The sequence below is a fragment of the Tursiops truncatus genome, chromosome 9 (assembly GCF_011762595.2).
Source record: "Tursiops truncatus isolate mTurTru1 chromosome 9, mTurTru1.mat.Y, whole genome shotgun sequence".
Taxonomy (NCBI): Eukaryota; Metazoa; Chordata; class Mammalia; order Artiodactyla; family Delphinidae; genus Tursiops; species Tursiops truncatus.
The window spans coordinates 79,299,392-79,311,710 of NC_047042.1; the positions used below are offsets into that span (position 1 = coordinate 79,299,392).

Sequence of the window (12,319 nt, forward strand, 5' to 3'; positions counted from 1 at the left end):
AATTTCAAGTTCTACATGCATAGCAACCTATCTTTAAGAAACAAAATGGCTTGTAGTATATCAATAAGGTCTTTAAAGGGATATCTGAACTTTAAATGATCAGTGTAAAATTGTTTTTCAATTACATGATGTCATGCAAATTTTTATTATTACTATAATTATTTTAAATAATTCTGTTGCAAGTTTTTCCATTAGAGAAAGAAGTAAGTTTTAAAACTTGCTACTTGTTAGGATTAATTTAAAAACCAGGAGGAAAAAAATAAGTGAGAAAATATAAAATGCCAACAAGAGTAAAAGGTGCTCAGAAGTGGCCATTTAGTCCTCTTAACTGAATAGTGGGTGACCACTGGAATGTAATTTGTAACCTCTGATGTAATTATTTATGCATTAGTTCCATCCTAGTCTTTTAAGAGAGCTAATGGCAAACATTTTCCATTTCTGTAATAATCAAATGATTTCTTTCATGCACTTATGCATAAACATGTTAAGTCTATTTATCTTAAAAGTTAAGACTTTTACATCACTATTTAAAAATGCTTCCACTTCTGACAGCTTTGGCCTTTCTCAATGTCAAAAACTAATTCAATTTCTGTCTGGAGAGTGGGTTTCAGGAAAGTTTAGACACTTTTCAGTTCTTCAAAAAATATTTCAGGCTCAGTAACAGGGAAGCTCTTGATTTTCTTTGTATTTGAAGCAACTACTGCAAAAGAGGTGAATTGTTCACAAGATTTTTGAGCACGTCTTTTCCTGAAATTATTTTTATTGTATTGTATTATGCTTACTTGAAAACGTGATAACTTGCTCAGATTTCAGAATCTCATCACATTTTCTTTCTGGGATTGAAATGCATTTCTATCAGCAAATAAAAAATCTATAGCAAAAGGTTTGTCACCTTTGAATATGATTCATTGTCATCTCTCTAAAATATAAGAAAATTCAACATGAAAGGTATTATCTTTTTACATGTCATAATTCATGCTCAAAATGATTCACCTGTATTGTATCTGAAACCTGTTTATTTTTCTCCATCCTAGAATAAAAATAATTAGGTTGGTGAGATTCTTTGTGATCTCTAATACTGTTCATTTAAGCTGGTCTTTACACATGAAATTTTTCTACATTTTTCTAAAGTTCCAAACAACTGAAAATTCTCAAGGGATAAGAGGATGCTATTATAAGTACAAAGATCAGCATATCACAAAGACTAAAGAACAATACAAAGAAACTGAGATTATAATGATTTTCCTTTCAAATATTTACTTAATGTTATCTAAAGACTTTAATGCTTACTGCAGGGCTGCACACATATCACTTGATTAAACCTTGTTCAATAAATGAATGAACTTTGCATTTAATTTTTTAAACTTTAGTTTATTTAATGTGATATTAACACATTTTACTACATTATCAAATGTCTAGAAGATTTTAGTACTTTGCCAAGGAGAATTTTTTCATAATTAATTTGATTTTATAATACACAGCTTATGACATGACTACACTTGGAAGGTATTAAATAAATAGGAATGAATAGAAAAAAAGCTGTCACTTTCCACAAAACATGTTTTAAACTAGTCGAAACAGTTTCTTTAAGTTTTAATATTTATTTAAATCTACTATTTCAAAAGTTTTATTGGTACTCTAAAGACTGAATTGAATTAGGCAATATTTCTGCTATCTGAAAGGATCATAATGACAAAAGTTTATGGTACTAATAATAGATTATGTATGATACTAATATAATATTATGATATTCATGTACATATGATACTAATAATTTAGAAAAATATTATATGTAAGAAGGAACTCTAATATTTAACTAGTATTAGAAAAGAAAAATAACATATACCTAAGGGATATACCAATTATTTTCTATTCACAGATAAAATGTGTTGGCAAAGTATTTCTTCAATACTATGTCTCATTATATATCATTTTGTTTCAGTGATGTTCTTTTACCCATACCCTTTATTTCAATGATGTAATATATTCCAAATAACATATGGTAGTCATTTAAAATTTCAGAATAACTTTACTTTTCTCAAAAAAAGCTATCAGATCACTCACTGCATGGAACATGATCAAAGCCTTTTATACTTTAATAAGATCTTAAAGACAGTGTAGCTTAACTCCTATCTTCTTTTTCGCATTTTTCTTATCCACATTTTGCACATTGATAAACTGAGGAGGGATGAAATTATATGTGTTGAAGGTCATACTATGACTATTGACAGGGAGAGGACCAAAATCTCCTGACCTCCAATTTTTGTGGCTTTGCCCACTGCACCATTCTGTTTCTTCCCCAAATTTGGGCTTTTAAAATATCAGTGACTTATGGTGAAACTCAAGCCCTCACAAGCAGAATTTTCCATTAGTTCCCTTCAATCTCTGTACGAATATTAAAAGCAGGAAATTTGGTTGAGATAAAAGTCACTCCCAAAGTTTAAGGGACATGTTTAAGACTGTGCATATACTTAGCATAAGTGCCAGGATCACAAGTCAAACCTAAGACTCTATATTTAGTACATTTCACTAGATCACACAGCTTTTGGTCTAAATGTGCATTCAAGCCAGAGCATCTTGCCGGGCTGGAGGAAAGACAAGGGAGGTTATGGCCAAAATATGTAAATGAGCACCTGCTGAACACCACCAGAGCCATCTGCTGGTTGGATTCTCACATCCACTCGCTCACCTCTTAGCTTTTCCCTCAGTCATTCAGGATGTGAAGGAAGAGCCACATTCTCTAATTATGGATTTTCAGGCATTAGCAGTCACTGTGATCACCTCATAATGAACTTGTCAAAGAAGCGCCTGCTTGATCTAGGGTACTAGTATCTTAAGCTACTTGAGGACTCCAGGTTATTCTTAGATTGCAGCTTTCACGAACACTTAAAGTTGACCCTATGGATTCCCAGAGTCATTCATTCTAGCATTCATTCCAGCATTGGCTATAACTTTGATTTATGATTCTTGGGATCTTAGAACCTTAATTTTCAAATCAAATCGAATCAATGTACTCACTAAATACCTTTTTTAGTTCTATCAGTGTCTAGGACTGATTATTCAATGGATATTAACATTATAAAAATAAAGCAGTCACAAGGAAAATTGCAAACATACAAAAAAAATAAAAATAAAACAATAAAAGACACAAATAATCACCACCCAGATACAGTTGTTAATTTTAGGTATATATTTTTCATTATATATGCGTGTATGGAAGTTGTATATAATTTTAAAATATAAGTGAGATGAGGTAAATATTCATATATATATATATATATTTAAAACATAGCTAAATAATCCCATTGTGCAAATTTTACCATTTAATAATACATTATAAAATAAAGTACCCTGTTTTCCAATATTATTCTTCAACATCATTTAAAATAACTGCATGGTGTTTCATTTTATACATAAATCATGATTGATTTAACCATTTCCCATTTGTTTAATATTTAGGTTACTAATAATATCTTTGTTCTAATTAATTTCTATGAAAATCATTACATATAAATCTTGGCATATACATCTAATTATTTCTTTAGGAAAAGCTTCTCAAAGTGGAAATTGCTGGGTCAGAGCATGAAACTTACTCATAAAAGATAATTCATGCAAAAAAAAGATAATTCATGTAATATAGATCAGTGGAACAGGATAGAAAGCACAGAGATAAACCCACGATCATATGGTCACCTATTTTTGATAAAGGAGGCAAAAATATACAATGGAGAAAAGACTGCCTCTTCAACAAGTTGTGCTGGGAAAACTGAACAGCTACATGTAAAAGAATGAAATTAGAATACTCCCTAACACCATACACAAAAATAAACTCAAAATGGATTAAAGACCTAAATGTAAGGCCAGACACTATAAATCTCTTAGGGGAAAACATAGGCAGAACACCACTCTATGGCATAAATCACAGCAAGATCCTTTTTGACCCACCTCCTAGAGAAATGGAAATAAAACCAAAAATAAACAAATGGGACCTAATGAAACTTAAAAGCTTTTGCACAGCAAAGGAAACCATAAACAAGAGGAAAAGACAACCCTCAGAATGGGAGAAAATATTTGCAAAGGAAGCAACTGACAAAGGATTAATCTCCAAAGTTTTCAAGCGGCTCATGCAGCTCAATATCAAAAAAACAAACAACCCAATCCAAAAATGGGCAGAAGACCTAAACAGACATTTCTCCAAGGATATTATGTCTTCATTTATGTCTGTGAATAGCTAAACACTGTTAGTTTTAAAGTTATTATCTGATTTTTCTCATAAAATATATAGTAAATCCATGTTCTGATTTTTATTCTGATGGCTGGCTTCCTTCATGAGCATTCTAAGTTTTGTATGCTGACTAGTTTTATTGCATTTTGAACCTTTTCTCTCCTTTCCTCCCTTTCCCTACCTATATGTCCCTCTCATCCCCTTCCCCCTCTTTTAATTGCACTTTTCCTTTTGGAGGATTCAGAAAACTGTTATTACTTTTGCCTGGATCTTTGCTTCAGACCAGAGCCTACTAATGTCTCATGAAAATGTTTCAACCCACCCTACCTGCATTGCAATGATGCATCAGTTATTATTGCTTTTGGCTTTTGTAACAGAATCAGTGGAAAGAGAAAAGGTCAATGGATCATGCCAACTGCAATGGTTTCGTCAAATAAAGATCATTTTTTTTTCTCACAAAAGAGAAATTCTGGATGTAGGCTATCCCTGATATCATATATGTCCAAGCTTCCTCCAGTCCTCAGTTTCCCCATTGTACCATGTGATTTTCATCCTCATAGACTCCAGAGAGCTCTTGTACCTACATGCATTTTTGATATTGAGGATGAAAGGGAAGTGAGAAGAGCGAAGGTCAGTGGAGCATGTCTGCTATACTTACACCTGTCTAAAAATTGCTGGAAATTCCACTAAGCCCTTTGCATATATCTTCTCGGCCGGTGATATGTATGTGACTATTTTACCTCCAAGGGAGTCTGAGAAGGCAAGTAATTTTATTTTATTTTTTGTTTAATATTATATTTTAGAAGGCAAGTTATTTTAATTGGATATTTTTTAGCTGAGGAAAACTGGGGACATCTTAGTAAGAAAAAAGGGGAGTGGGGATGCTGTATGGGAAACTAGAAGTGATGTGACAAGAGACACTGGAGTTAGTGCAGATTCATCCTCCAGGATGGGGGCAACTTGGCTTAGCATCTGGTCACATGGCTGCTTCTCCATCCTCTCACCTCTTCTAGGCTGACAGCTTCTTATAAAGCAGGTTCAGAAACTACTGATGGCAGGCCAATTTCAGGCTGTTTTGCATGGCCTTTGAACTAAGGATGATTTTATGTTTTTAAAGGGTTGTTCAAAAACAGAAGAAAGAATTTGTGACAGAGACCCACAAAGCCTAAGATATTTACTGTTTGGCTCTTTGTAAAAAAATCACAAACTTTTCTGGACATTTTTTAAAGGTCCAGACTCAAGTTCCAGCAGTCTTTCCTCTCATCTTCCTTTCTGTTAACTCTAGCTACTAGATATATTGTGGAAAATTTTAATTTTCCCATATCCCACAGGAATTATGTTTCCTACTCTCACCTTCTGCTTTAGCTTGTATACCCAGCATCACTGCAGCTTCAACCCACTCATTACTTTGTGTTTATGTTTCATTTCTGAAACATTGTACACATATACATTTTTATGACTATATATACTTACATATATACATGTTCATGACTATAGGTATATGTTTACATACATATGTTTATGACAGTGACACTGGCCATACATTTTCATTTTATTCTTTTCATGTTCCCTCTTTGTGTTGCTTTATTTACAAAGTTTCTGTTATGCAAAATATCTTAATGTAATGTGAAAGTCTGTGTTTATAATAGATAAATCTCACTCATCTCTTTTTATTTTTTATTTTCTGTGATTTCCCCTCTTTTCCTGATTTTTTGACTGGAGCATTTTTATACCCCATTTTTCTTAAATATTAAAAAGGTTCCAATTCTATTATATTAATCATTGCTTCTTCATTTTCCAACACTTTATTAATAGGAATTAATTATTATCTATTTCTTCAACACTCATTTCTTCATCCTTCCTATTCCTTCTTTTTTGGTGTTGTAATTTCCATATTTATTTTTCATTTTCCCTAATGTTTACATCATACAATTCATTCCTTTATTTTTTATGCTAAATTGAAGTAGAATTTGTTGGCTCAATGTTATACCTCAGCATTTCACTTTTCACTTAATTAGGATAAATCATCTCCTCCCAAAACAGTGAAGGACTCATGTATCCCAGCTCTGAACCAATCACACATGGCATTTCCTCTGGCTGCAGGAACTGCTTTAAGAGGTCAGGAACATGAGCTCAAGTCTTTGATTCATTGAGGGTGGGAAGTGCTCTCACCAGGTGGACATAAATGAGGAAGGATAAAGCTCAAATGCTTCTTACAAGACACCCCATGATTAAGGGTGAAATCAGTCTTAGAACAAAACTGACATTGTGGATGGTAGTGTAGAGAAAGAGAAAGATATATATAGAGAAAATAACAACAGGGTAAACCAATCATGAATTCTCTGTCTGGATTTCATGTGAATTATGTCCTTACTGTTTAAGTTTTGCTACTCAGAGTGATTCGTGGACCAGCAGCATATTAATATTGCCTGGAAGCTTGTTAGAAATGAAGAGTCTTAGGCCTCATCCCAGACCAACTAAATCACAATCTACAGTTCATCAGAATTCGCAAGAGATTAATATAGACATCAAAATTTGAGAAGCATTATCCATAGCAGTGGCTCTCAAAATGTGGTTCATGGATCCCTGGGAGTTTCCTAGGCTTTTCCATGGCGTCTGTGAAGTTAAACCTGTTTTTATAACTATTATAACTATCTACTGTACCTGGTACTACAATAGTTTGCACATTCTTAGGGAGGAATAGTGCTGAAAGGAGAACATAGATTAATACTGACGTGGAGGTTTTCTCTCTTCTTATTCTAGAAGGGGCTTGCGTTGTTTCGATTTTCAGCAACTTTGTCTCTTTCTTTTTATACCATTGACTTGAGCCCACTCTCAATCTGTGTGGTTTAGGTGTGGATGAACTCTGGCCCTTACTGCTCTCCCTCCAGGCACACAGATATAACCTAAGTCTGGCCAATTACCTCATTTATTCTCTTGGCCACAGTGACTGATTCTGAAATTGGCATATGACCCATGTTAGCGCATTCCAAAGAAATACTGACACTTGTTTTTCCTGGAAAATATTGGGAACAAGAATCTCTCTTTACACTGTTTTCTTTTTAAAAAGATGATATAAGCTAGCACTGCCAGGAATTCCCTTTGGACATGGCTTCCCTGTTATGGCTAGGTATAGAATTTGGATCTAAAATAATATTTCTCAGAATCTTGAGTCATATGCTATGTTACTGCAGGTTGAGTGTATACTATGAAACAAAGGCACGGTATAATATTAACTAAAACCTTGAAAATTACCAGTTCACATTCATTTCCTTCCAGAAACTGGTATTGATTGTTATTAATCTTAGTAATGGATGATGTCAAGCCATTATTTTTTCCCTTTATTTTCATGAGTATTTGAGAAAAGTCTGAGTAGGCTTCATGAATATAGATAATCAGATATATTTTTGAACTGAAGGTTCTAGTGACCCTTTCTTATTCATCTTTCAATCTCAGTACCTAGCACACTGCCTGCTTCATAGTCATTGCTGACATGAATAAGGAATTTTGAATATAGGCATTATAACCTCAAATCTCTTCTTCACTATACTGAATTTATATGTTATAAATTTTGTAAGGAGTTGAAAATATTTTTTCACGGTTGATATCACATTATCTTTAAAGGACCCTCAATTATAATTTGACTTCTAAAGCTTCAGAGAATATCATGACAAACTTTATGGGAAAGGTTTTCCTTGAAGTTAATAAATATTTATTGTGTACTTAATATGCTTGGCCTTGTGCTGGTTGAATAAGATACAATCCACAATGTCTATACTCAAAAAAGATCCTATCTAGCAGATAAGATGGACATAAGCATACTTTTATCTCTGTGTTGTAAGAGCAGATGTTAAAACATGGACGGAGTGAGGAGTGATAAACTTTATCTGTGAAGATCAGAGCAGTGTAATTGAAGGATGGGAGAAGTGGAGATGGAGGGTATTACAGGTAAAAGAAAGGCATGTTTAAATACACCAGTATTTGATGCACCAATATTTGGGGGAAACCGTAGACAGTTTAGAATTATTTGCAATATGGACGGTAGGAGACAAGACTAAAGAGAAATGCTGAAGGCATATCAAGAAGGACCTTGGGTGCCATATCAGGGAACTCTGACTTTACTCAGCTGACCAGTGTTATTTACCTTTAAAGAAAATCCACTTGAAAAACATACAAATCCCTCCTGAAACAATTTGAGATTATAGTAGGTTGTGTATTCCTCCTTCTGTGGAAACCAATTCTATAGATGAAGTGGATTCTTCAAAACATCTTGCAGAGGACAGAGAAGCATTCTGGAAACAATGGGGAGGGGGACTGGATGATAGACATGAAAGCTAGACTTAAGGCAGTGGCTGTGTGAATGGGGAGGTTGACAGATTTGAGAACCTTGAGGGATGGTATTTCTGTAAGAACCAACAGGAGTTCTTATAGAAATCGGGGCTTTGATCTAATTTATTTACTTATATTTAAGTCAGAATAAGAAAGCTTTAAAAATAATTATCCCTTAGGGTTCCAGGGACATAATCACAGGAATTTAGATTTGGTAGTATATATTATTTAACTTTACAAACATAGAGGTTATTTATAGTCCCTTTAGAGAATGATTATTTATAAACATATTAAATAAAGGGGAAGGGGACACAGCCTCATAAACTGAAATGATTAATTTATACCTTGAGACTTTTGACCAAAGACGCTGCTTACTCCTTTACTTTAGATTCGATGTCATATTCCTGTACAGTATTATATTCTCTGAAATAGCCTAAAATCTTTTGGTTCCAATTTTATACAGATAATATTAAATTAGTTTTGGTGCTCTAAAAGACTTTTTAGAGCTTGACAGTGACTATTTCCTAATTTTCTTCTGCTCTTATAATTTACTTTTTTCTTTACCTACATTGTAATATTTGCATTTTTTACTTTATAACTTGATTGGTTAGAGTAATAATTCCCAATTTCTTTTACATCATGGTATACCTAGAAAATGATATACATATACAATACATAAAAGGCAGTAGATCGGGTTGTTTGCCTTAGAAGCCCACAAGCCAGGTGCTCTAGCCTACCACATCCTTATCATACTCCTCTATAGCTGGAGGGAATTGCTATCATCTCACACTCCCATAGCCCCTTCACACTGGTTGGAATGCTCTGAGTTAGGAGTGGAACTTAAAGAGGTCATGATTATGGGATGGACACGTGGGTTGTTCAGTGAATATCGTGGTAGTATTTGATGTACCATACAGCAAGTGTCAATTGGCTCAAGGAACAGTTGCTAGTTGTCACATAAGAATTTTGCAACATGGTATGCATAACTGAGGACAACCTACAATTATTATGGAGAACATGACTGAAAGCATGTTTTATTGATGAAGACTCAGGAGTCTTTGATAGGGTATTACAAATACCCAATTCTTTCATTTCCTAAATAAGAACACTTGAGACCAAAAAAATTATGTGTCTTGACTAGAAAGTAAATGACTTGAATGGAGGTTAAATGACTGTACTGTAAGCTTTATGAAGCTGGGGACATTTTGGTAATTGCTATATCCCATTGCTTGGTAGAGTGCAAAGCACTTGGGAGAAGTTCCCTAAAATTTTGTTGAGTTGAATAAATGAACGAATGAATGAATGAATAAACTGGCCAGGGTCAAACAGGTTAATGGCAGAGCCAAAAGAAGAATTACAATCTTCCTCTCCCAGCTCAATGATTTGATCCCCTGTGTATAAGACTGTATGTCACACTGTTATCAATGTTCTATGAATAATTCATCACGTGGCACAAGGCACAAAAGGTCATGGACACATTCTAGAACTGAATATTTTAAGGATTTACCTTTTCTTCTGTTTTGTAGCAGCTCCTATTGATCATACTCATAAATGAAGAGGAAATATTTGGGTTACTATAAAGCTTATATTTATCTTAATGTATTTCTATAAATACAGATATTTTAAAATACAACAAAATTGGTCTCAAATGAGCTTTCACAAATTTTTTTTCTCTTCGGTAGTTATAATATTTTGTCATTTTCTTCAATAATAGAATATATTCAGGTTTTCTTTATTTCCATTAATTAAATGATGAAAGATAAAAGTTTAAATAATTACTGATGTGTCCTATATGCAAGCATGAAAAGCAGAGCGAGCACTGTCACTGAAAGGTTATGTCACTCAAGCATTCATTAAACATTCATTAGCCTCACCTCAGGTAAAGGTGTCCTTATTTACATTTTTGCATACTCATGCCCTGAACAAGATTTCAAAAATGTTTATGATCCTATGACCACCTTAATTATGAATTCCCAAATAGATAAAGAATAAATAAATAAATAAACAAATCCTAATGGATGTGGTCATTTTTTTTTCCTACCTGGTCCTTTATGCAGTTCAAAGTACAAGGTGACATGAAGATAAGTGCAGTGCCAGTTTGGGTGCCTCCATCTCCCTCCTGAATCTTGATCCAAAGCCAGAAGGGGTTTGGGGTAGGATGCTTGGTCATTTGGAAAGCTGCAGGGGTTGGCCTAGCAGATGGAGAAAGGGGAAGTTTTCCGTGTCTGAATGACATCCTCATCCCCCAACATATGGCTTTAACCATTTTTTTGTGTTTCACAGAGAAACCACAGGCTGGAACGTATTTAAATTCTTTGATAAGATTTTCGTGAATTTTCAGCAGAAATCCTCCACTGTGGTTCTGGGGTAAGGCAGAACACCACTGGGGATGTGTAATCTGGGAACTGGCCTTTGCGTCTGGTCTAAGTCCTCACTAGTTTCAGATACTCCCAGATATTTTCCAACAAGTCATCAAAATTCCAGCAGTGATGGGCAGAGATGGGTGCAATGAGGCATCTTATAGACGATATGCAATTTCTCAGTGTAGATCTGATCAATCTTATTTAACTAACACATAGATATCAGGGGATATAAATTCTGTTTCCTTCCACCACTTCAATGAAGTCACTAGCTGTGGTATCGCGACGGTCACATCGGCATTACGAATTTTGTACTCAGCCAGAAAGCTCTTCACAGTTTCAGCATCCAGCTCACCCTGAGGGCAAGAGGCTTTCAGATGAATGCGTCCCTTATCTTCTTCTAAAAACCGATATTAGAGGGTTTGTTGCTCAAGTGAATGCCAAAGCCTTCCAGCTCGTTTTCAATTATCTTCTTATGTCTCAACAGTTCACGACATCCAGAACAACCAGGATCAAGTTACATGTTCGGGCCACTGCAACGACTTGATGGCCTCTGCCTCTCCCATCCTTGGCACCCTCAATGATACCTGGGAGATCCAGGAGCTGGATCTTGGCCCCTCTGTATCTGATGACACGGGGCACAGTGGTTAGAGTAGTGAATTCAGGCTGCCACCTCAGAATATACCCCTGCCAAGTTACTGAGCTGGGCTGACTTCCTCATAGTTAGAAAGCCCACAAACCCAATTCGAGCACCACCTGTCTTGGCTACAACAAAACTTTCCGGCTCACCAGCACCACCACCTGTTCGAGTAATGAGTTCTCCGCGAAGCTTACCAGAGCGAGCCTTAAGCAGCCCTAAGTGGTGTGCTGTGGTCTTGTTCTTTTAGTCTAAGCCATCTCGGCTTCGACCTCTGAGGTGTTGGCTAAGGTGCTGCTCCTAATGGCGAGTCCCCGGGGGTGCAGTGGCCTCCACACTGAGTGCTTCTGTCACATACCCGCCAGCGAACCTGCCAAAGCCAGCAGGAGCTACTGCATTGCGCCGGCGCGATACTTCCTACTTCTCGCGAAAGTTCAGGGTGTGTGTCTTCTATTCAGCGCGACGATACAGCGCGCGCGGAAAGGTCTCTCGCCGACACCCTTCCAATTCCGCCGTTTTTGGAGGAAGGTTTTCTGTCATTTCTTTTTTGGGTCCTGGACTGCGTCAGTGAGTTTGGACCTCTGTTCTGGCCCCTATATGCACACAGGTATGTATTGTCAAAAACACACAGTAAAACAAAGCAGAAAGATGAGTTTGTTTGCAAGGCTTACGACCTGCAAAACCGGGAAACCCAAGGCTGCGGGAGCAATAAGTTCCCTGCTAGTTATTGACTAAAGGTGTTTTGTTTGTTTGTTTTTAAACACTACA

General features: G+C 35.6%; 1 pseudogene; it reads right to left on the reverse strand.

The window, feature by feature from the left end:
- Positions 1-10,746: 10,746 nt before the first annotated feature.
- Positions 10,747-12,091, reverse strand: LOC101329469 (developmentally-regulated GTP-binding protein 1 pseudogene; annotated as a pseudogene).
- Positions 12,092-12,319: the final 228 nt, after the last annotated feature.